This window comes from Coccinella septempunctata, chromosome 3 (genome assembly GCF_907165205.1).
Source record: "Coccinella septempunctata chromosome 3, icCocSept1.1, whole genome shotgun sequence".
Lineage (NCBI taxonomy): Eukaryota > Metazoa > Arthropoda > Insecta > Coleoptera > Coccinellidae > Coccinella > Coccinella septempunctata.
The window spans coordinates 34,535,846-34,562,738 of NC_058191.1; the positions used below are offsets into that span (position 1 = coordinate 34,535,846).

At 34.2% G+C, this 26,893-nt stretch overlaps 1 protein-coding gene across 4 annotated transcripts in view; it reads left to right on the forward strand.

Moving 5' to 3' along the window:
- The first annotated feature begins 13,967 nt into the window (after positions 1-13,967).
- LOC123309768 overlaps positions 13,968-26,893 on the forward strand; it is a 39,382-nt gene continuing 26,456 nt past the window's right edge. For 3 of the 4 annotated variants that reach the window (XM_044893020.1, XM_044893023.1, XM_044893022.1), the window contains exon 1: positions 13,969-14,293. The gene's annotated coding sequence lies outside the window, so the exon portion shown is untranslated. Of the gene's footprint in view, positions 14,294-26,893 lie in introns of all 4 variants that reach the window. The other variant, XM_044893025.1, reaches the window with a different exon arrangement.

The window sequence follows — 26,893 nt, forward strand, 5'->3', positions numbered from 1 at the left end:
ATGATGTCTGCAGTGGGTCAGGTGAGCATTGTAAAAGCTGTGACATTGCAGACCAGAAATGTTCAATATAATTTTGGTGTAGTGGTCCATTTGGTTGATGCCATACATTTCTATATGAAGTCTTTGATAAATCAGGTCTGTTGTGGACGACCATTAGCATAAAATTGTCGTCGATTGCCACAAAGGGCAATATTAATATTTAACTGGCTTCCTCATTCAGGAAGATAATGAAATACTTGTATACCTACTCGTATCTTGTTAATATAAAAAAATCTTGGATACAACAAAATGTTACTCAAATCGCTGTTGAAACCATCAGTAATCTCTAAGCGTTTCTCCTGGTTTCATAAAACGAGGGAAACTTCTTTATGCTTGTCCTGCTCGACAAATTTTCAATCGAAAACTTCGATATTATTTCCAGCTTGTTTGAGAGTTTACGAACACTCTTGGAATGATGAACGGTCGATAGAATGAAGGAAAAAGGAAAATTCCCAGTTCAATTGTGATATTCCTTTGTTCATTCTTTTGTATGGTAAGATTTTATGATGTTTGAAGATTGATCAACTTCGAAACTTGAAATTTGACTATTTCATGAGCTTCGAAAATAAAATGCACTTTCGGGAGTTCACATCGAAATCGTTGGAGAGCTTGAAATAGAAATTTAAGTAGGATGTACGAGGATGTATTGATATCTAGCCTAACCAGTTCCATGCAAAATAAAATATTGCGTTACCATAGCAATGAACAATAACTCATCAGAAGTGTCGGTGTGAAGTTTGAGGTCAAAAAAGTAAACCAGAGTTACGCAATAAATTAAAAGAAAGAAGATGTCCACCGAAATTGTGAAAATCGAAAAATTGGAGTATCGAGCCATCATCAAGTACCTATATTGAAAATGGCTAAGAGGTAAGCAGATTTACGCAGATATGCTTAACTTGGTGATCAATGTCCTTCGTATGCGACCGTGAAAAATTGGACTGCACTTCAAAAGAGGTAAATTTTCAATTGAAGATGATGATCGATCGGAAAGGCCAGTTTCTGTGTCAGTCCCCGAAAATATCGATGCAGTTCATGACATGATTTTATCAGACCGTCGAATTGGGCTGAAACGGATATCTGAAGCACTGAATATTTCATACGAATGCGTTCATCATATAGTTCACGTCAATTTGGACATGAGAAAAATTGCTGCAAAATGGATCCCCAAATGTTTGAATGTTGACCAAAAGCGTGCAAGGGTAGAAGCATCGCGTTCGATCTGTGCTCGATTTGAAAACGATGACATCCTAAACCGAATTGTTACTATGGATGAGACTTGGGTACATTTCTACGATCCAGAAACAAAGCAAAAATCGATGGAATGGCGACACTCTGGTTCTCCAAGACTTATAAGAACTTTCGTGTCCAAAAATCTCCTGGAAAAGTTCTTGCTTCAGTTTTTTGGGATTGTCATGGAGTAATCATCATTGATTTTTTGGATAAGGGTAGAACAATTACCGAAGATTACTATTCGACATTACTGACCACTCTACGGGAAAAAATTAAAGAGAAAAGACGCGGAAAGCATTACAAAGGTGTTTTGTTATTATTCACCAGATTTGGCTCCATCCGAGCAGGAGTAGCATCTCTTTCCTCAACTGAAAAAAAGTTTAAAAGGTCGTACAATTTCTCCCAACGAGGAGGTAATAAGAGCTGTGGAGGTCTGGTTTGCAGAGCAAGAAGAAACATTTTTTTTGAAAGGTCTAGAGACGTTGCAGGTTCGCTGTAATAAATGTATCCAATTAAGAGGAGAATATGTTGAGTAATAAAATATTTTGACATTGAAATTTTGTTTGGTTCTATATTAGTAGGCTAAGAATTTTTCAATATTTCCTCGTAAGTATGCATTGATTGGTTATTTTTTGAATCAAAGCGACATGACCTAATACTTGGTACTTTTATGAAACATATTTTTGAATAGAATGATATTCATATAAAAACAACACCAAATGGTCTGGCTTATTCAGAATGCCAATTCCTGCATATAACGTTATCTCATCTCCATCAAAAATAATCATTGACTAACCGATACCGTGGTACCAATGTCTGATACATGAGAGGTACCCATTATCTTGATTTCCGACGGCAAATTTCGATCATCTGCAATCTTGTACAGTTAGATATTCGCCAGTGGTCCATATAAGTACACGCTGCATAAATATACCCCGAAGAATGTGCTGGTAGTTGGTACACCCTGCCTCTTCCCGTCTTCAGGAGAGGTTGCTCATGCTGGCTGCCATTTTAATTTGCAAGTTCAGGGCCAACACTCTCGAAACCGGCTTAGGAAGTGACTTCCAGAAGAAAGTATCCGACGATGTGGATCTTCTTATGTTCCAGTTGGTTTCATTTCTGATTTAAGTACTAGCTGCAAAGTTGTTGCATCATCGACGCAAGATGGAGAGGTTCCAAGTTCAGAACGATCGATTATTAGCATTTACATTCAATTTCCGTTATTTTGTGTTATCTTTTTTTAAGATGAATGAACTTTCGCGAAGCTTGAAGAAACATGTTATCGCATTTTCTGATATTTTTGTTAATTTACATTTCATTAGGATAACAAAACATAAATTCTCATTTTCTCAATCCTGTATTCTTCTTATTATAATAATATTTCATTTGTATGTATATTTTCCTTCCATTTTCACATCATGAAGATAAGTAGATCAGATGGACGAGATTTTAAGTGGAAATATCATCGTAAATTTCATTTATGATCGTATCAACAGTTAGCTTCACAATATAGGAAGAATCTCATTGAAGCTTGAGAAGTAAGGTTCGAACTCCTGGTATATTGTCTAGTGTCTAGTTGAATGAACCGTTAAATGGTCAAAAAGGTCAGGTGATATATCTTTAAGCCGGGTTATGAGAGGCTGGAAGTTGGAAGATTGTTACGACTGAATCTATTGGATCAATAAAATCAATCGCACCCATTTATTCACTTCAATATATCAGCCACCAAATTACTCTGCAACTTTTCACTTCGCAAGTTTCAAATGGAGTACTTTCCATGATTGAGTATTAATATGAGTTCAATTGAGTTTAATCTGTTTATTATTCATTTTATTACTGTCGTTTTTGAGATTTTTTTCAGATTTGTTTAGTAGTTTATCAATTTTTTTGTCGTACTGAATTCATTCTGATTCTTTATTTTATTTTCAGTAGTTCATATATGTATCTATGTTCATTTATTTCCGTTTCTTATTCATCTTATGTTGACTGTTCATATCGTCATAACTGTTTGTATTATAAAATGAAATTTATCTCATTTCATCTAGGCAGTTGAAAAAAAATGTCTTAACCATTTATGGTATGAACCTATATCCTACAGAGTAGGAAATTCCTATATTTCCTATATCCTACAGAGTAGGATATAAGATCCTACTCTGAAGGATACAGGAGCCCCTAATTTGTGTTGTGCTTTGGGCTCATTTTTGAAATTATACTTCATTTTCAGGCCGGAGTACTTCAGTCTATATCTATTTGGAACAGTTTGATTTTAGTACCTGAATATTCTTTTTTGTCATGTCAAGAAACGTTATTTCACACATAACAAAAATTGGGAGTGGGACCATAATTTTCACACAATAAAGTTTGAAACATGATTTGGGGCCCTGCAACAACCCAGTTTGCAAGTCCAACTGACAGATCCGAGTTAATTAGGCGTGAACATTGAAAACTCTGATGAGTTTCACTTAAATGTGTACAGGTGCATTGTTGCAATACCTACCAACCCCGAACAATTCAATCGGAATAGGGGATAGGCTCGGTTATCAGGGTAAAAAAAAAATTGAAATTAGTATCCTGTTGTAACGTAACAGCTTCAACTGCGAACTGGTAATTCGAAAGATAACTGGGAACACGAACGTTTCAAATGTAATTGAATGATTCATTGCAATTCCTGTCTGGCGTTCTTGTTGATTTATAGCTCCATATGTCGTCATTTTGCTGTAATGTAATCAATGCATTCGATTCGGGGTATTGTTCAACAAAACTTGAATTTCAATTTTTATCAGGGTGGATATAATTGGGAGATAAAAGGAAAACGAACACTTATTTGTTTCAATAAATATTCACACTAAATGTGGGCACATCAGAGTGAAGTAGGAAAGAGTGGCAACAAACGTACTGGTCAAACTTTTGAATATTATGAGGAGAAGGAGAAGGCCATCCGTATAAGGCTTAAAGGGGAAAAGACTATCAGAAGTTACGAATATTAGAACAGTTTTCACTTTCGTCGAAAAGATGGCAGAACTTAACGAATTTATTTTTTCAATTTCACCAGGATACGAATTGTAGCCAATGGCAAGACTTTTCGAGAAATTTTTTCATGTAGAAATTCATAGAAGAGATAACTGCACCTCGGAAAGTCGATAACATGAATGAATATTTGTTCTTTAATGAAGAAATTTTTTTTTTCCGTTTGAAGAATAAGAAAATTTCTGACTTTCCGAGGTAACGAACTGATTGAATTGAATTATAATGAAAAACCCATATAAGTTAGTGGTTTCTGACGTAAGATATTCATTTTCTCTCTTTGAACTCCTCTTGAACCCCATATTCTCAAAGTTCATAACTACCCCTCTGCTTCGGCTGAAAAACTGTCAGTTCAAAGATTATAGACTCTATAATCTTTGCTACCTGTTATCAGTCAGGAGATGGATGTCTACATTGCCTACTAAGTTAGGTTTTATAAGAAAGTCTACCCTTCCCTCATTTTCAGTTCAACTTTGAATTTCTCATAAAAAGTAATATCTGTGAGTTATAATTTTCATTTTCCTTTCGAAGTGAGTCGAGCTCATCAATCAACATTCAGTGTTGCCAATACACCGACACGCGTTTCTACCTCATCAGTGTTTACCATCAGTACACATTAACGTTTGCTCATCTTCGGTGGAGGTCGAAGAGCAAAAGCAATTTCTCTTCGACACTTTGGAAAGTATTACAACGTATATAAAAATCATACGTTCGTTCTGTTTGTATTGGAATTTAGCGACGAAAGTGTGAGAGTTGGCAGAGAACAATTGATAATTGCAAGTTTGTGTGATGAAATGAAAGATACCTATGCAGGCGTTGCTGTTTCCATCTTACTTTCATGAAGGAACTATTGATGAAAATCGAGGATGCTTTTGTTACAGGAAAACATTCCAAATATTCTAAATGAATCTCAATGTGGTTGACCGATTGAAAATTAATTAGTGTTCGAAATTATTAGCTATAATTTCATTCATTTCATATTCGTGGGAATCTCAATCAAGATAGTGTAATTTCTTGTTTAATGTCACCCATTCAATCACTATATGAAAGTGAGAAAATTAAATGACAACATAATTAAGCCTCTGTGAGGGATGATAAGTGGTTCATTCATATTTTCCCCCAGTCGCCCATTTAAGGGTTTGTAATAAACTTCACTTCTTGTTTCTTATCAATGTTGTTGTATTTACAATTGTAGTAGTTTTATTTCTCATTACTTTCTTCTTTCTTGATCCAATTGAATAAAATGTTTATATGCAGAGTTAGTTAGTTCAAGGGTAAGGGGGTAAGGGTGTCCTATAAGGCAATGTAGGGGCAATTGCAGGGTATATCAAACTCTGAAAGTTTCAATGACTATGACTACAGTGACTATACCGGGTGGTATACAGTCTAGAGGTGTGTAGTTCGTGAACGAACTAGTTCAATTGAACTATTCCGTGTAAGGAACGAAAGGAACTAGTTCACGAATAGTTCGAAGTATAGTTCACTCGTTCCCTGAATGACAGAAACGATCGATGAGTTCGCAACGTTTTCGTATCTCCCTCACCCTAAAAAGTTCATCGAATCTCACTGCATTTGTTATTTTATAACTATTGACCTCAATATATTTCGTTTTATTGATCTTTTTTCTTTTATTCTCGAAACAAATCCCAGAACCCAGCAAAAAGCATAAGGCTTGAAATAATGTACACTTCCACTTGTTTTCTCGTGAAACCCGTTAACCCGTATCAGAGTCCAGTTTCAATTCAACGTTAGTCCAGTTCCAGACATGAAAGAACGACTGCATATCACTAATTCATAGCATACCAATAACCGTCAATCGTTCCATGATTCATAATGGAAGTGAACGATTGTGAACTAGTGAACGATTCATGTGAACTGTTCACCATCGTGAACGAGAACTAGTGAACTATATCCTCTGAGTGAACTAGAACTCCCACCTCTAATACAGTCACTGTAACTATGACCTGTGTTCAGCGCACTCTAACGGCCAGAGCAGAAAAGGTAGAGAGCTTTGTCAATCTCCATTTTCTGCAAAATTTCATTAGTTTTTGTTTTTAAGCAGTTATTTTGTTCAGCATGCTAGGTTCCGGGGTTATGATGAAAAACACCAAAAAGAAGTATAATATTTCATAGTTCTTGACAATTCTCATGGTGAAGTCATATCTGAATCTAGTCGATAATGTAATTGTCCAATTCAGCATCCCCGAAAACATATAAAACCATCGAAAAAAATTCTTCTTTTCTTACTTTCGAGGTACCAAATGACTGGTGCAGAACCCCAAAATCCTAGCTCTAAAAAAGAATACCATTAAACGGTAGGTACAACGATATTTCTAAAAAGTAAAAACATGACCAAGACTGTAGATTGGTTCGCCCTGTATATTGATTGCCCTGACTAATGCTGAAGGTTGAATGATCACGTTTTTATGGGGGCTCATTTTTGTTTAATATTCCAGAAAGATCGTCAAAACTGCTGATCAGGAAATCTTGCTACAAAAACGGGAGGAACAGTCCAGCTTCAATCATATCACATATCACACTGTAATATGAATATCGTGTGAAGCACCGATTCACAATGGGAAAAAATAAATCTTCAATAAATGTAACTGAACTTACCGAATATCTATCAACCGATCCCCTAAAATGATAAGATAAGATTGAAACTTTATCAGGAAATATAAATATTGATGTTGATATCGGTTTCATATACTTTTCAATAAAATTTGTTATGAAAGGAACATGTAGAATATCGGATTATGGATCCTTTATCGTTATTTATATCTCCAAGTGCATCATTCCTATTGTAGTAATTCAAATTAGTTGCTCAATCATATTTTTAACTTCTATTCGAAGATATGTTCAGATTGATTTTTTGTATTTCATTTAGACTTAACAAAGTTTATTGTAAATGTAATAAAATTGAAGATACCTTTAAGTGGCGTAATGTTTGATTTAGAAATTTACTTTTTATCAATTGTTATTGGTAGTATCTGTATGGGAAATTGTAGACATGTTAGGTACCTATTACCTTACTTTTCAGAAACTTTTTGGTCAATCCTTCATTATGTGCAAGACAATATAAGCATCCGAATATTCAACATAATAAATAAGGGGAAGTAAAAAGGGCTGATTAGACATTCGGGAATCCTAGCCCTGGGAAAGGAAGCAGGCAAAAAAAAATTTTTATATTGAGTAGCTTCTCATCATATAACAACTTTGGAAATTTTCAACTTTTAAAAGAGCCACAAATCTCGAAATCTCATATGAATGTTACAAATATTCCGAAAGAGCAGCTCTTCTACTAATAAATCTCAAAATGTCATCGATTCACTCTTAATGGCTGAAATTAATAACAATTTTCACCTTCAAATTGGATTACCTACCGGATAATATTTTCTGATAATTTCTGTCCTATCACACTACTAGGCTCTAGGCATAAATAAGCGAACATTATAGTGTATTATTTCCTGCAGCAGTAGGAATATTATGATGTAGTTGATCCCATCGTTTATGTAGAGTGGTTAACATATTGTTTGATCAACGTCATAATAACTGCAGTTGCAGCTGTGGGTTGTAGAGATAATGTAAAAACTCAATGAACTATGCCGCTGCGGGCATGGGATACTTTTTGATGTCTCATTTGTTTGAATGGGATTAATAACGATGGCATCTTTATGCTTATCTCTGGTCGAGCGAATTGTTCCATTGAACGTTGTTTGAGTTGGGAATTTATATTATTATTACTCCGAACCATGAAGGCGGTTATATCCATGTATTTGGATACCCAAAACATTTCCCTTCATGAATGGCTTCAGTTTTTGAAGGGATGCCTGTTCTAAATTAAATTCGATTCATAACCATGGTGTCAAAAATATTTGAATGATTTTTTAATTACTTCAGATACCTAATGGTAATCATGTTGACTTTCCTGAATTTTTGTTTGGTTCTATTCAGAGATAGTTCAATAAGTTGCTTCCTTTATTTCCACCCGTATTCTTGAAACAATAAGTAGGTCATATCCAGATTTATGTAACTAGTTCAAGGAAATCATATCTGAATTTGGAAACACTGTATTGGAAAATACCACCAGGATTGATTGAAATTGTTTTAATCATATTTGAAAGCAACTGGTGGATTGAGAACAACGGTTTTTATTTTCATAGACACAAAGATATTTTGGTGATATGGAAAAATGTTTATTGGTTCGATCTGATTCAAAAAAAGATTTAAACTACATTATTCACATGGAAGCATTATTTCTGGAGAATTCTGATTTTCGACGGAGTAATTGGATTGATAAAAAATATTGTCATTTTTACATGGCAAATTGTTTGCGTACTTTTACGGAAATGCATTCTAGGAATTCAACCTTGTAGTTTCAAGAAAGATTCGCGCTTGATTTCGATCTTCCGATGTGTGAAATGTGAAACTACTGTCCTTTAAAGCTTACAGGATGTCCGCTCTCTATTCAGGCTGAAGGAGGAACAAGATAGCTAGTGACATACTCGATACATGCTTGTTGAAATTTGAAATGCCATTTGATGCAGGTGGAAGACGACGTATTGGAAGGAAGTATTCATGCATTGCTATCCTATGAATATTATTTCAATTGAGTTCTTCAGAAAACTGAGCAGCTTTTTATCCCAACATAAAAAGAAGCAGAAAATTTCATTAGCAATAGTTTGTGCCAAATAATACCAAAATTTGCAGTATACAAACGACTACGTTTCTGAAAAGTTCTGTTCCTATGCCAAATTGGAAGCAGAGGCAGATGCAGCAGCAGTATAAGTGAAAAAGAATACTGGTCAACAGTGACTGACTTCTGATCAATGTACAAAACAACATTACCTACTGAAAATTAAAATGAATTTGTTATCGAGTGACTATTGGCAATTCTGTTTCAGTTGAGACATCCTGTATATATTCGTAGTACAATTTCTCAAGATGTCTCATAATATTTATATCCTATGAATATAATCATTTTAGCGGCTTAACGGTAACATTGTTCTGTCTGTGCTACCTGCATAATCAGAAATCAACCTAATTAGGCATTGTTTCTATCAATCAGAGATTACACAGGAAGTATAAATTATTCATACCGTACGGTTCTAACGAAATATTTCGTAGTAAATCCATTATTTGAACCAGATTTATAGATACCAAAGTATTGTTGAATTCACGGAACATTACTATGCTGATAAAATTATTCGTCATTGAATGTTGGTTGAAGATTTATTGATGTTGTATTGAAATCACTAAAGGGATATTAATATAAGTTGCGGATATTGCAATCTGTTTATTTTATGTGAAATTATGGATATCATCTTATTATGCGTCTGTCTAGTATAATTGATTGGTTGGCGAAATATGGAAATGTGAAAATCGATAACATTTATAATCTGCAAAAAATAGTATAACCAACAAATCTCTGAGCGATTTGTATTAATCGTTGAAATTTTTTTACAACCCTCCCTATTCATCGAAAAATGTTTAGTAAACGAAAATATTTTTATGAATTTGAACAAAATGTATGACAATAATACGAGAGAAACTACACTATTATTATTTTCTAAATGATTTTTAATTTTTTTCTCAATCTTGTCTCTCTCAATCTCTATGCCCTTTTGTCTATTTTGTGACTAAAGGTTCTCAAAATCAGTTGAATTATTCTCGATCTATTTTTAACTCGTAGCATCATAAATGGAAATCACTGGAATTAAAAAACTGCCATGAAATGACTATCTATTAAATGATAATTAGGGATAACCATTGAACAAAGCTAAACAATGAAGTACAGAGAATATCAATTTGACTGAGCCGTTTTATCATTTGCTGTCTGTAATTTCATTTCCAAAATTCAGTGCCGGCAATTTCAACCCTGAACATCATGATAATTATATAGGTATATTATGTAATTACTTTCCAATCGATTTTTGTACCTCTCAGTTTCGCTTCATTACACAACACATTATCATAACGCCCACGTAAAATCAACCAGAAAACAATGGAAATGTTTTGCTAATCTTATAAAATCTCCATGCCTTGTCATTCACTCGTCAGAATAATTTGCAACTCAATGCTGAGTGATTTTTTCACTGAAATGTATTGTACTATGCAGTTATTATAAAATATGGGCTAGGAATTGAATTTGAATGTGGTTTCTGAGTGACTAAGTTGGGTGAATAAACCATATTTGCAATTTTGTCTATTTCTATCTATTTATCTACGATACTCAACATTGCTTAATATAATAAAATATGTAAAATTGTCAGCGGCTTGATTGTTACATTTTATATAACAAGTGGATAATTGTTATTGTACTAGGAATTATTCACAACACCAGGATGTACTCTTAGATTGGGGATTCCTCCCATAAATAGTGATGTTAATCTCAGTAGGAATGGACGTGAGACGATATGGAAGCTATGATAATGTGTCATTCCGTTATTGTAGGTAGATGAAGGATCTTTTATTCACGTGTTCCATATCGAACGATAACCCAACATCATCATCAACCCATCAGTGGTATCCGTCAGATGACAAAACAACCGTAATACAAAGATCGATAACGAGATGGATATTCCAATCAATCTTGAATAAATGATAGCTTCGACTCATGCCGTTCTTCTATCATATTATAGTTTCAAGAAAATGAAACCAGAGCACTTACGGTTCAGGATAGCTCAATCAGAAGAACTGCGTACATTGGGAACAATTGAAGATATTAATAATTTCCTAGTTCACGTTACAATGTCAGTGTACCAGAGATTGAGCGCATTAGCATGTTACCAACTCTCACTATTCGGTAAGAAGTAAATTGCAATTAGAGCAACTAGGTAATGAAATGCATTCCAAAGCAAGCCTCTTCCAAATGTATCAATTGATAATAATAATAATTTTACTCAAAACAGAAATACACATTTATAATTAACAATAAATAAAAAGTCGAGTGAAGACTATTGTTGGAAAAAATAACTTTTTGTCATATTTACGAATTATACACATTAAATTCTTTTTTTCGTTTTCTTTTTGACTTACGGTTTGGATTATATTATATCATAATTTAATGAAATAGTAGATATTGAGGGTGCTCTTTATCTTCTACTGATACTGGGTATATTAGTATTATATAAGGACTGTTGCAGTCTTTATACGGGCACTCTGTATAGTAATAGATAATCGGATAATTTGTATCTGAGTTGATAGAGCCACAGCTCTCTATAGACGGCTGTGAAAGAGCCTAATACGGTTGCACTTGAAGGATAGCGTAATATAATGAGATATTTTTAATAAAAAAAAATATCAATAATATTTTAATATTTTGAAATTCGAAATACCCGAAACTGAACTAGGTAGATACGTGTAATTTTCCAATGGAACCTTAATTAATAAGACTTTGTAGATTATCTTTAGTGTCAGTGAAATATCTACTCATATTTTGCTGTTGAACACTGTGTGATCTCGTTGTATGGAGGTCATGAGAAATAGAATTATTTTTCAGGTGATTGTACCTACAGCTTGCTTCCGTGTTGTCTTTATGAAACTGCATATACCGGATGGCCCTACATCATTCACAAAACGGGTAGTCATATAAGGTACAAAGGGAATAAAGGGATGCTACTGAACTAATCCATTATTTCTAGGATTCCTTCAATCTTATTCCAGTTTTTGTATTTATAAACGACTTTATAGTGAATTCTTCCCTTGAACAGATAAATATAAAAAATATTTGTGGTAAACGTATGTAGCCCAAATATAACACAGTTGTAGTTAGGCATTTTCTTGAAAGTCAATTCAAAGATCTAAGTTCTTAATTTTGAAAAATATCTTTCAAGATCGCAAAATATTGTCCCCCGATCTGGAGCAAATTTTTTCTCGAAATTAGGAAAATATTCTTTACTATGGTCGAAACAAGTTTATTTTCGGAGATAAAAAATATTTTTTTCACTGGTTAAATTTTTGTTTTGGGATCGAAAAACTTTGTTTTCTAGGGTGGGAAATATTTTTTCTCAGTACAGAAATTTTTTTTCTAGGGTTACAAAATCGTTCTTCTAGAGTCGGAAAATATTTTTTTCGGGTTGGAAACATATTTCTCAATCACGAAAAAAAATTTCTCTATAGGTCGAACGAGTTTTCTGTCGAATTCGGAAAATTCCTTTCCTCATGGTTCTTTCGACCCTAAAATAAATTATGTTCCAAAAACTCGGTGGAAAATATTTTTCAAAACAAGGAAAAAATATTTTCTGATCACGAGAAACGTATTATTTAATTTGAGGAAAATATATTCTCGACGTCGAAAGGCCCCTAGGCCCCTGTCGAATAAAAAAAAAACTGCTCGACCACAGAAGAAAGTATTTTCAGATTTTGGGAAATATTTTTCCACCCAGGTAAAAAAAATTTCCAACCCAAAAAAAAATTATATGTACTTCTTAAGGTCCAGAAATATTTCTTCCTTGCATTCTGAGATCAAAAACTATTTTCTCCCTTCGTCGAAAAAATTTATTCCCGAAATTTCTAAACGAGGCGTTTTTGAATGATCAATTCTACCAAATATTTTCATTTTGAAAAATAGCTTTCGAGATCGCGAAATATTGTCTCCCGACGTGGAGCGAATATTTTCTCGAAATATGGGAAAATATTTTTCCTATGGTCGAAAAAATTTTTTTATCAGAGATCAAAAAATATTTTTTCCACAGGTCAACATTTTTTTCCGGGATCGAAAAACTTTCTTTCTTCTTGGGGTTTAAAATCGGTTTTCTAGGGTCAGAAAATATTTCTTCCCGGGCTGGAAAAATATTTCATAATCACGAAAAATACTTCTCACTCACTTAAAATATTCCTCAATCACGAAGAAATTTTCTCTCGATAATATCATTTCTCTCGAATTCGGAAAATGCCTTTCCTCATTGTTTTTTCGACCCTGAAAAAAAATATGTTCCAAAACCTCGGTGGAAAATATTTTCCGAAACAAGGAAAAAATATTTTCTGATCACGAAAAAATATTATTTAATTTGGAGGAAAAATATTTTCTCAACCTCGAGGGGCCTTTGTCAAATTAAAAAAAAAATCTGCTCGACCACAAAAGAAAATATTTTCAGATTTTGAAAAATATTTTTCAACCCAGGTAAAAAAAAATTTCAACTCAAAAAAATTGTACATATGTATTTCTCAAGGTCCAAAAATATTTTTTTCTTGCATCCTGAGGTCAAAAACTATTTTCTCTCGTGGCCGAAAAAATGGATTCCCTAAATTTCTGAACTAGGCGTTTTTGAATGACCAATTCTGGGTACTTTTTTGGCAGTAAGTATTCCAATCATTACTAAGCATTTAAAAGGAGTTTTGAAAGACTATTAATAACCATTCCTGCCCTATTGTATTCAGTATAATGACGAATCATTCAGCGGCATAGAAAAATTCTTCGGACACAAATTATACCGATAATGTCTTCCAAAAAGACATAAATCCTTGACATGATTTCCATTTACTCTCAGTCTAGAGAAGAACCGAAAGACTAAACAGATCGAATGCTGATTAGAAACGTGACTAGGCTGCACTTGCACCAGCTCTTCAACTTCAACCACCACAACACCTTGCGAAAGAATTCTTGAACGCGTGGGTGCAGAAGCGCAGTCTCTAGACCCAACTCAACATCCTCCGGTTCCACGGGGACGTAGACACCAACTTCCCCTGTCGGCCACCATCCTCAGCGGTTGAGCGCACGTCGTCGTCGGAGTGTTCCTCTACGGGATTGCGTCGACAACGCAAGTTCTGATATTCATACTCGTGACATCGCCGCGCGGTAAATCCATTCACCTTTGCCGGCAAGCGTTACTTACCTGTTCGGCGCTTTCCTAGTGACAGTAAGCTGGTTCCGTTTTGGATTCATCGCTGTGATTCGGGAACTTTTGTGATTTTTTTTTTGTGTTCCGAAATTTTGGATTTTTTTGTTTGGATTTTCTTATTTTCGTCGGAGGTGTTGGAGGCATTTCCACTGCGAAAGGTAAGAAAAGTATTTTCATAGCATTTTTTTAATTTTCAGAATAATTCGCTAAAAGAAAATTTGTATAAGGATTATTAACATTATATAAAATTCCTCACTGAGATTTTGTAAGAATTAAGTTCATATAGAGGCTCAGTTTTTTTAGTGTTGTAGTTTAATTCTTTTGTTATCGGTATTATGTCTGAGGAATGTAGGCATTAAACGACCATTTTTATTTTTCATCATTACAGATTATGTACAGCCCTAACACTAATGAGCCCTCAGTTTTCTTGATAATATTTTCTGAATTTTAAAGTGAAATAAAATTTATTTGAGCAATTATTCCCGACTGTTTTGTTTTAAGAGAATTCTTTCAATTTTGTCAGGAGCTGAAGTGTCAATAGGATCTATAGACAATAAGATGAAATAATTTTTTTATTGAAGATTGATAAATGGCAGTTTTTTCAAATATTTAAGTTAATAAAGCAACGTTTTACTACATAGTATACTATTTTATTCGTGAAAAATATTAAAGCCAACGCCAGTACGTACGCCAATGTAGTTGCTGAAGATGATTCAACGTGAAATAATCACATTAATGAGGTATCCCTTTTCACCAATTGTTGTTCGAATATCTCAAGACGTTTCGAAAATATCGAGGAATTTGTTATTTATTTAGAATACATACAACGCCTTGTTATCTTGGAAATGAAGCATTTTTGCACCAAGACCCAAGGGACTTTTCTTACTCCGAATAACTCAGAGAACAATATACAGTTTATTTGAAACACTCTATACACAGGGATTCCCAAAACCAGTGAATCAAACGTCACACTACGATAGAGTAGACTAAATACTATCGAATTACACCACCATAAGTTCAGCGAAAATGTACCGTTTCCAAAATAATTAGAATTTCATGAAAATACCTAAAATTGCCGTGATTTTCAATCATAGGTCCAGTTTTTGATGAAGGATAGCGATTTTAGCTCTTATCAATTCTAGATTACTGTATTATCACCCCTAATTAAAATTATTCTAAGTAGTTAATCGAAAACCTCAGTAAATATCGAGGTAAATGTAAATTAAAACAATTTTTTCTCTTCATAATTTTTATTACTGAAAATGCAATAATCTAGGTTCAATATGGGCGAAAAACGCTATCCTTTATCCAAGCCTTTATCCGAGCCTTCACCACAAATTGGACTGTGATTGAAAAAAATAGTTCGAAAATCGGCAATTTTGGGTTAGGCTTTTTTTGGAAACGGTACATTTTCGCTTGACTAATGTTCGATAGTATTCGTTGTCTACTGAGAGGATCTCGAGAACTATAAGACCTAGAAGAAAATGGATGACACATTTCCGAGCTATTTTTCAGTGGAACAAAGAATAGTGAATGAGTTATCAGCTAAAAATGAGATTTTGACCATTTCGAAAAGTTCTCTTGTCTTTGAAGTTACAGATCTGGAACTTGAACCTTCTTAGGCACTTTTATACATACTTAAAATCGACTGACAAAAAATTTTTCTCCAATTGAAAAATAACCAATACAATAAAAGTTTGCATTTGAAATATTGAAAGTTTGACTAATGATTCGAAATGAAAAAATATTTTGAGCTCGTCAGTGGATTCTACGTGAAAAAGTGCCAGTAGAAGGTACAAGTTTCAGATCTGTAATTTCAAAGACAAAAAAGTTATGAGAACTTTTCGAAATCGTGAGAATCTCATTTTTTGCCGCAGGAGGCTACGGTTTTCACCTCGGTTTTCACCATTTTTTGTTTCTCTGAAAAAGAGCTGTTTTCTTCTAACTTTTATAGTTCTCGACATTAAATCAATTGCAATTTAATTCAAATTACATGACTGATTTTATAGGTTTTCATGAGTTATATTTCTTCAATTTCCCAAAAGAATCGTAATATTCAAATGGGTTTTATAACAGCTGTAATATTGTACCACGAACACGACAAGTTGAATTCGAAAGATACAGATTATAACCCCGACTTATAAGTCGGGATTGAAAATATAATCCTCGGCTCTTCTACGCATTCGTAGGAAGAGGACAACTTTTGGATTATTATTTCAACGATAGTTAATCCTTTAATATCATGTAGGTCTCCGATCATGAGACTAATCATATTCAATAATGATCTTTGGTAAATTATTGAAGAGCACAATTAACTCGATTCGGATTAAACCCCCATTAAGCTAACAGAACCACTTTCGAATTTTGGATTTCTTTGCGGCCATATTTTAAGGCTAATTTTAGTCTAATTTTTTACCCCAACTAAAAATTTTTTGCTCTGCAATTTTTGGAGAAACTGGGGGTTCCGAGGGGGGTTCTGCTAGCTTAACGTTGAGCTAGCAGAACCCAGAAGCTGATAGAAGATTTAGCAGACATCTGACAATATCATAATTTTAGGCTCATTTTAGGCTCTTATTTGAACCCACTGCGGATTTCCCTAAAAGAGTTTAAAAAAAAGTTCTGCTAGCTTTACCGTCTCGTTTACCGTCAAGCTGGCAGAACCAAACCGCTAATACAATATTTATCCAGAATTTGATCACACCATACTTTCAGGCTAATTTATTATCCTAGTGTGAATTTTTTTGCTCTTTAATTGGGGTAATAAATCACCCTCAAATTATTACCGCAAAAAAATCCAAAATTCGAAAGTGGTTCTGCTAGCTTAATGGGGGTTCGGATTAACCTGATGAAGCAGGCGCCTCAACGAAACGATTTTTGCGGTTTAGAGAAGTTTCCATAATGGAAAACCCTCTGCGACCACTGTCCAAATCGGCGTATTCCCAAGTCCCCGGGCGAAACTCACTTGATCACGTAAAACCCCGCCATTTCCAGCTTTCCCACATTCGCATAAAACGTAAGCGTCAGCTAATGAAATTCGAATTTATCACGAACATCAGCAGATTCTGCCAAAATACACTGCTCCACTGGAAAATCTTGTCCGTATGAACCCCCGTATCAGAAGCTATAATCCAAGGGATGCCGTCACTACAATAATTCAGGTCACGGAGGCTAAATTGTGGAATAAACGGAGGAAGCTGGCGAAATAGTCGAGTTCTGTCAGATCCTAAACGGAGGAAGTCGCTTGCCAGTTATGACGAATTAACCAACGACGAGGTGTTTCTCAACCGATTTGATGTCGTTAAGGTGAATTCGAACATTATTTCGATTAATCACGACCGACTGCTTGGTTGGGTACGATTATGTCGGCGATAAAAATCTCACACCGCTAACGAGTTTCCATTAATTCGATCTTGAATTAAGGGAAGTGGAATGAAGTATGATTCGGATGTGAAATTTCATAATTAATACATGATTAATAGGGCTGTCAGAACTGTTTCACAACTGAATTGAGCGCTTAATAATACATAATTGATTCATATTCGCTAGGGAAGATAGAAATGTCAGGATTTAATTTCCTTTTTTTGTTCTCCTTCAAGCGTGAAGAGAATCAATCGATTAAAACATATATCAAATTCATTCATTGTGGATAAAATCACGAAATCAATTGTATTCTCAAAATTAAGTGGAAAAAACGTAAAAAAATTGGAAGAATACTTCACATGAACCTTAGGGCCACTGGACGATCTGATCAAACATAAGATAGAGCCCTTTTGGCTTAAGTGGGAACGCCCACCAAAGTAGCGTAACACTGACATGGCACATGTATGACAAAGGCGATGCAAAATAATAACTGACACAAGAAATGGATCACGCCTTCATAGTAAGACAGGTAAATAATAAACAAATTAATTCAGATGCATAACATCCGCAGATGCTCTGACGAGGTCAAATTAGACTGAAACCATGGTCAGCATCTACTTTTTGTCGGCGAAATGAAATTTCTACTTCGAGCGATGGTAGTTTGTTAGTTCGATTTAGATCGTAACATTCGTTGATTTAATTATCTGCGGATGTTATGCATCTGAATTAATTTGTTTAATAACTGAAACTTCACTCAGATGTGCGATATCTGAAAATTATGAATCGCCTTTGTCATGTGTGTGCCATGTCAGTGCTACGCTAGTTTGGTGGGCGCTCCCACTTAAGCCAAAAAGGCTCTATTTTATGTTTGATCGTCCAATACACAAAGTTTATGAACTGAGGAACAATTTCGTTTATAGTTGGGGGGCCCAAGAGGGAAATTGGAGATTTACACGAGCATGTCAGATTGATATCTACCAAAAATTAGACCTATATACAGGGTGAATCTTAGACTCGTACAAATATTCTAACAGTACATTCTTGAGGTCAAAAGAAAAAAAAACTTTTTTCTCACCATTTCTTCTGATTCGGCCCTGATATGAAGATATAGCCATTTTCAGTTTTCATAATGGGCTGTGTCACCCCTGGAAAAAATTACCTTCAGAATAACTAGCTCAATCTGTGACACTATACATCTGTGGATCTTTTAAACAGAGATGTATTCGGCCAAAGTACCCAATTTTTCATATTTCACAAATACTTTTTAATTTTCGAACATTCGAACAAAATACTCGAAAACGGCGTATTATACAAAAAAATATGTATGAGGAATACTTTTATTTTACAAAACATTCAAATATTCATTAGATAGCGCCCAACTTAGTTTCAAGAGTTGGGTTCTTTGAATTTTTGGTATTTTTATGGTACCTAATGGTCATAATGAGAAAACTGGAAAATGTAGGTGATCTTGTATTCGGAAAAATTTATTAAATAAATGAAAAACTATATTCCGATATTCATTTCATTCGTCAAAATCGTTTTTGAGATAAAACTAAAAATAATATTTTTTATGGTTTTTCATCAGTTTGTTTTTTTAAAACCGAGCTAATTCGGGAAAAATGGCAACAAAAAATGTTTCTCTTGACCTCAAGGATCTGAAATATTTGTGAGTCGAAGACAACCTGTATATGAAGAATTGTCTAGGACAGTCTGTAAGACTGAAACTCGGAATGGAATGAAAACAATCATTGTACATTCTCGAGCATGTCAGATTAAGATATATGTAGTTAATTACATGTTGAAAAGTATACATTCTCTTAATCTGGCCATTTAAGCTCGAAAATGTGTGGGAGTGCGCCAAACTTGCAAAAAATGGCCACGTATACATTCTCGAACCCGGTGGCTTTTTTTCTTATTATGAAGCTAATGATTCAAGAATAACGGAAAAAATCGAGGAAAAAATATAATAATATGACAGTTTAAGCAAGCCGAAACAATAAAAATTGGCCATAAAGATCAAAAAAATTAGATTTTTTGAATTATCTCCTCTCCTGGGCTTCAAATCGTTTTCGCATTCATTATAAAAGTTGTAGAGCATAACATTTTCTAAAAATTTCGCCCGAAGCAATTTTTTCTACGTTCGAACGTTTTTGAGATATATGGCGTTGAATGTACATTAGACTGGGATTCCACATTGGCCTTGCCCTTTCGCATGTATGGCTAAGCTCCTCGCCCTCATCACCCTCTACCTCAAAAACCGTTGAGAGTATGTAAAATTGATTCAGATAAAAGTTGTGTAGAATTTCATTATTTACAACTTTCATAATGAAAACGAAGCGATTACCTATAGCTACAGGAAAGGAGATATTTGAAAAAAAATGCATTGTTGTCATCTTCAAACTGTCAGATTGGGAAAATCCAACACTGATTAGTGTCATATTAATGTATCACAAGTCTGCAACACCGAGATTAACCATTTGTATGAAAATCTGACACGCTCGAGTATGTAAAAGTAACGATTTCTTTGCATTTTCAAAGGACCGCTACATATCTCGATTCATACTATCCAAATCGGTGGATAGGTGGGGGAGATCCTTGAAGATGGCCAGCATTATCTCCTGATCTTACTCCAATGGCTTATTTTTCATGGGGTCATTTAAAAAGTTTGGTCTATCCGGCAAATATCAATACCAAATCTTAATCGATTCAGCAATGGATGAAGGATGTGTAAACTCAGCCTGATTCAAGGTTATAATGGATTTTGAAGCGATTTTTCAATAAGTCTCGTTCAGATATTTCGAATTTGAATTCAAATTCAAATGACAACCTCATCTTTCTGCGTGATCAACCACAAGGTATTCGCATTCTTCTCACTATTCCTCGGATACCAACGAACTGCGTGATGGCTTTCCCGTGTCTGACAACCTCCCAGAACCGAAAACAAGAGTTCGCGGTTTCGTAATTTGGCTTCGTAACGGCACTCTCTACTAAACGGCCATCATCCATCCATCGGTTCTTCAGTATTCACTGTATCCACGTCCCTCTTGGGTTTTATGTCATGCGATGTGTAAAATCTCGTTTCTAGGTTACGCAACCTTATATTTTCGAGCTTATTGAATACCTACACTCATCCAATGAGTCCCTGTTGGACACGGTCGTGCAGACCAAGTCAATATCCTTTCGATGTCATAAAAAATTCCAAAGGGTGCTGGAATGTCATTGCTCGGAGTTTCCCAGACGATGAAGAGTTTATCTGATCGGTTACTTTATCATACAAAGGACAGATTAATATTGTTAAGTGACATCATCCACCTGTAACGTGAAAGTATACATTATCACGCAGACATTTTTATCGTGACAGTAAATATTGATCCATCTCTTTGAATGATAGATATCTGAAATCGGGCATGACAATAAGTTTCTAGCTGTATTTTCCGGACTCATCGATCTCACGAGGTAAAGTTTGAGGAATATCGTCTACACCTACACGCTACAAAGTTACAGTCGCAAAAAGTTCCCAAGATTCGAGCAACAGAACGCATAAAATTTGGTACTTTAGTTATAAAACGAAGTGACAACCTAATTAGAGTATATTACAGATGTGGAGTGTCTTAACTTGCTATGAAAACTTGAAATGGCTATGTCTTTTTATCCATGCTGTATCGGATAAAATGGTAAAGATAAAGAGAGATTCTTTTGATCTCAAGAATCATAAAATTTCGTGAACCGCAAATATTGTAAAATATATAGAGAAAGCCTTACATCAAAAGCTTCACTTCTCCATTTCAATAAATAAAAACAGTAAATAAGTAATTACCAGCATCCGTCGATTCTAAGGAGATTTTTTCCGGTGTACAAGTTTATATTCTTTATTTATCTCTTGTGGATCTCATCTATTGTTGCAAGACTTTGTTTTTCGATATTTTTCTCTCTTTTCAGTTTCCAAATGAGGGACGCTTATAGGTACATTATTATACGTGAATAAAAAATCAGACATTTAGACTCTGTTAAATTGATGATTATTATCTCGATATTTCCCATTTCAAATTGACCTCGTTAGTACATTTAAATAAAGCGTATATTCGTGCATGCTTTTTCGATTTGTGAATTTCCATCAATTAATGCTCAATTCATATTCGACAATTCTATTGGTTAAATCAATCATTTAACTGGAGCAGATATTTGTATATTTATTGCATCATCGTAGATGAGAATTTATTTCTGACTGAAAAAAACATTTTTTCTCGTAATATTCATTTTGTTTTATAAAAACACAATAATTTCTTTCCTTCAAAAGAGGCTGCCTCATATTAACAGTGAGTCTCTGAGTAAATGAATTCAGTAAATCACAGATAAATTTTTGTTGTAACTTCAAATTGCGCTCGTTTTTTATGTAAAAAATTTTATACAGCGTGTACCAAATTTGAGATATGAAGTCAACTTATCAAAATAGTTCAGGCAGTTTCAAAATGGGATGTCATGAGGCATTTTCTTATCATTTATTGTCGAGGCAAAATCTATGGTTTCAAGCTTCTATCTTTATGAGCAGTTGTCACTGTATGAAATGGTGTAGTTTTTGTTTACTAGAGAAATATTGTGAACCAATGGACATACCAAGTTTTAAGGAGAGCTGAACTGATTGTTTTAAGCTTATAGATTGTTGACTTCGTTATGCATTTTATTTGTTCATCGGAAAATTCCCTTTTGTTGTAACTAATACGACTTATAAATATATCTCACAACCATGTTAAGTCACTGTTGTATTTACTGTAATGATTCATGGACCATTTCATCATCTTAATTACTCTCCCAACAATAAATATATACCTTCGAAATCAACTACGTTGAGATTTAATTCCTGTCCTGATTACGGTTAGGTACTGATAAGGTGAGCAAAGAATCCTGAACTCCTGATTCATTAGTAGGTCCTCTCTTAAGATCACAGTTATTCATTGAATGAAATTTCAGAATACTGATGTTTTTTCGGTAAAAAAAAAATTAGATGACTTCCTCGTGTGCACTGATTCTTACAAAACGATTTGTTAAGTATATATGCTGAAATGGAATCATAATTGAGTTCTCATAATAATCTAGGAAAGCAAACATTTCAAGTCTGAAACGGAATTTCATCATGAGTTAAGCTATTATCATATTATAACTACCATGAGGTTACTCAGGAAATACCTGGATCATTTTCGATGCAGCAAACGAGTGGAGAATGAAGTGAGCGATAAAACAGTGTGTTTAGCATGATAATTAGCTGCTCAGCCACTACTTTTCGCAGAATTTTTCCTGATTCATGTGTGAAATAACATTAAGGTTAGGTTTCCTGTGAATAAGCTTGAGCGATGTTGGGATTTCAAGGTGTTTGAGTAGGAAAGCTCAAGAGGTACCTTATCGAACATGTCAAATTTTTATATGAACAAAGATTAGACTCATTGGTACAGAGAGTACATTAAACGTATCTCTAGAACCAAATGAAATTTATTTCTGTAAATGTGGTCAAACATTATAGAGATAGTTCAACTCTATAATCTTTAATTCTCGTTTTATGGGACACCCTATATTAAATATTATATTATTATAGTTAGGGATTCTCCAAAAAATTTAAAGTACGGTTCGTTTCAACTTCCCCATACCAGAAGAAGGTTCTGGATATAACAATAATTCATTTGTCTTTCACACTGTATGAATTTATTAGCCCTGAAAATTAAGAAAAAAAGTGTTTTGAAAAATTTCTCTTGACAACTGGAAGTATTCTGGACACGAAAAAAAGATCGAAGCTTTCTGAAGCGAAAAGATTCACTTGCAGACAAATCGACCAAGAACCAGATGTTTCAGAAATAAATCTGAACTTGATGGTTGTATTCTCAGATTCCAATTTGTCCTCCATATCGTGTTCGAGTTTATTGGAAACAAAAACAATAAATATTTTACTGAAACTCATCTTCCTCTGTCTATCTTCATTAACTTTTGTTCAGTTTAATTCCAATAGTGATTACCTTTTTGATGATACTATAATATAATAGTTTTAATAGGTACCATAATAAAACTCGTAATTTCAGAGAATAGACATCGAATTATATGAATTCATCAAATGTCGTAATATCGCATTAACAAATAGAAAATAAGGAAGACTGTTAAGACTGCTTTGTTCTCTTTAATTATCTCATTCTGAGGAACTGTAAGTTCGGGTCGTTGATCTTCTAACCGTTCTTTTTCAATTTGAATTCAGCGGCTCCAAATATTCTTCGTGTGAATTTCTCCAGAAATCATTTCGGATATCACTATTGAAAAGAAACGAATATTGAAAAGATAACCTGCCTGAATGATAAATAATCAATTTAATCACATTTGGAAAGGCTAAAAATGTATCTCTATTTACGTAGGACTGAAAATTCGAAAAATGAAATCGATTTGCTATGATGGCCACCAAGATCTCCTGATTTTTGTCCAATTTATACGCGTGAAGTACTGAGTGATTCACCTCATCTAATTTCAAGCATAATTCGTCCGACAGTTCATAAACTTTCAAAGTTTATTACATTGGTCAACTACTTATGACAATTCGCAGTTTGATTTTCAAGGCATGATTTCAAATCGGTTAACAACTGAATACAAATTCGGACTTTTGTATACCGCCATCCAATTACACAGAGTAAATAAATCCACAAATTAATTTTTCAGTTTAATGTTCAGATGAAGTAAGGAATACCTTTTACGTGAAATCTGCTACAATATCGAATTCCTCGTTATCGGAGGTATCTGTCGACAAATGGAAAAGTAATCCAAGTGCTGCTAGGCCAGGCATTAAACGTGATTTAGATATTGAATTTGACAGAATTGGTTTTCAAGCTTCCATAACGCCTCAATGAGTATAAGGGTAAATTTTTGCGAGATGATGTTCATGTCCGACAGGGATATGTTGGGTTCAAGAAATTTAATCGATCTTTATTGCCGTCTCACTCCCATAGAATGCCTGCTCGATTTTATTTCTGTCAGTTTTCTGATTTCTTGGGAAAACATCAAGAATTTAATTTCAGGTGCTATCTTTAGGGAGCTGTAGCTAAGCAGGGGCTGCTTGAAAATATATGAAGGACCCATACTATTTTTGACAAGACACCCTATTTTGTGCAAAAATTCATTTACATTATACAGGGTGAGTTTTTGACTCGTACAAATATTTTAAATAAATTTCGGAACATAGTTTTTCATTTATTTGATGAATCTTTTTCGAATACAAGATATCACCCACGTCTTCCAGTTTTCTCATTATGACCATTACGTACCATAAGTACCTACACCTGTGTGTATTCCTTATTTGATAAATAAAGAAATAAAATAAATAAGAATACCAAATATTCAAAGAACTCAACTCTTGAAACAAAGTTGGACTATCTAATGAATATTTTAACGTTTTGTAAAATGTGCAGTGTCACAAATTTAGATAGATACTCTGAAGGAAATTTTGTTTTTCCTTGGGTGGCACAGCTCATTCTGAAAACTCAAAATGGCTATATACTTTTAACAGGGCCGAATAGGAAAAAATGGTATAGGTTATTAGTGTGTCTTTTGACCTCAAGAATCTACTGTTAACATATTTGTAAGAGACAAAGGCTCATCCTGTATAAAGCTGACACAAATTTCTACCGTACCTTGAGTCACAAAATTTTGTTGAAAGAAATTTATTTGAAAGGTGCACTATCCAGAAATCAAAAATTCAATTCAATGTAGTGAATCTTTTATATAATAACTAAATCGACCATTGTCTAATACGGACTCTCACAAGATTTATTGTAGCCTGCAAGTCTACTTCGAACAATGATTGAAAGAATTGGTTGAACGTAATTAACCATCCGTTTGTAGATGGTATAATTAAGGCTCATTCATTCATTGACAAGGATCTTACTTTCAATTCCTCATCAAGTATGTCAGAAGTATTCGTTTCATATCCATGGTAACAGTACTAGGATGTTAGGACATCGTAAAATTTAATGTTCCTTAGTCGGCACGATGTGTTCCACCGTGATAGAGAAGGGGATGATACCAACTGTCACGCTCTGTTCAATAAGAGACAACAAATAAATACCAACTTCCTCCAGAATACCATCAAGGAAAAGTGGGTTATCTCTATGATTTTTATCAATTTGAAAAACTCCAAAATACGATTCTTTCCAATTATTTCCACCCCTGTTTCATGGATACACTGAATGGGAAAATACTGGGTGAACCAAATAACTAGTAACATAATTGGGAATTAAAAGGAAAAATTATTTAAAGGAACTCAAGAATTTTCTTGAAGTTATCTGAAATATCTTGTAGTACATCATATTTATAAGCTTTTAACATCCATAGTTCATGAAATTCAAGCAATATCACAATGTTTCTTTTTTGTGCTATTTTTCCCGATGGATGGAGACAAATGATTGAATTAATAACCTAGTAAATAATCGTTTGAGGACCCTTCACGATCCACTGGAAGCATTGACCTTCAAGCACAGTTAGAATCGAATATTTATCATGTACATACTGTGTAACTTCCGAATAAAGTATAATTATGTTACACTTTATTCCACATGATAGACCATAAGGAACTGGCTGGGGCGGGCATTGCTTCATGCTGAAAAAATCAATGTAGTGTGTCTTCTAGTCCGAACGGATGGAAAATATTCACTTCGATAAATAGCGGAATTTGAGCTCAAAACCTCGTAAAATGAATGATAGAAATCGATTATAAAAAAGTTCTGATGCACCCGAATTTTTAAATCATATAATAAATTCGGTTTCAATACATTATTCGGTATATACGATATAGAAATCTTTTTTATTCATTGTCAGACATAAATATTGATCACGTGATCTCCTAAACCCACTCATTGACCACAGGTTTATTCGAAAAAAATCTATATGCCGCTTGGCTGCATAGCTTCTTGAAAATTTGTCATGCATTACATGCGACTGCATTTTAATAACAGGTGTTACCTGAGTTTATGAGCATGACGGGACTTAATCTGTGCTGCCTGTTATGTTCACAGACTTTTCTTTGTTTCGATAGACGTGCTCAGAAGGAAAATATTTAGGGAATGCTTCAACTTCCTTCGATAACTCATGACACGTTTCATTATACCTACATATGTTATATGGTGAGACGAGATCGCATATTGAATGAATTAACTGAGAATTTCACAGGATTATTATTCCTTTTATTCGATGATTGGAAATTATATGCAGAAAAGTTCTCAGGACTTTTTATCATATAGGTATCTCAGGATGGGGAATTCTCCTCAATTTGGGTTATCACAGCATATGCAAGTTCAAACTGAAAAATTATGAGTTTCATTCATGAATTTTTCAAATGCACCGCACAAACTATTCAAAATCATTCTTCAAATATGTCA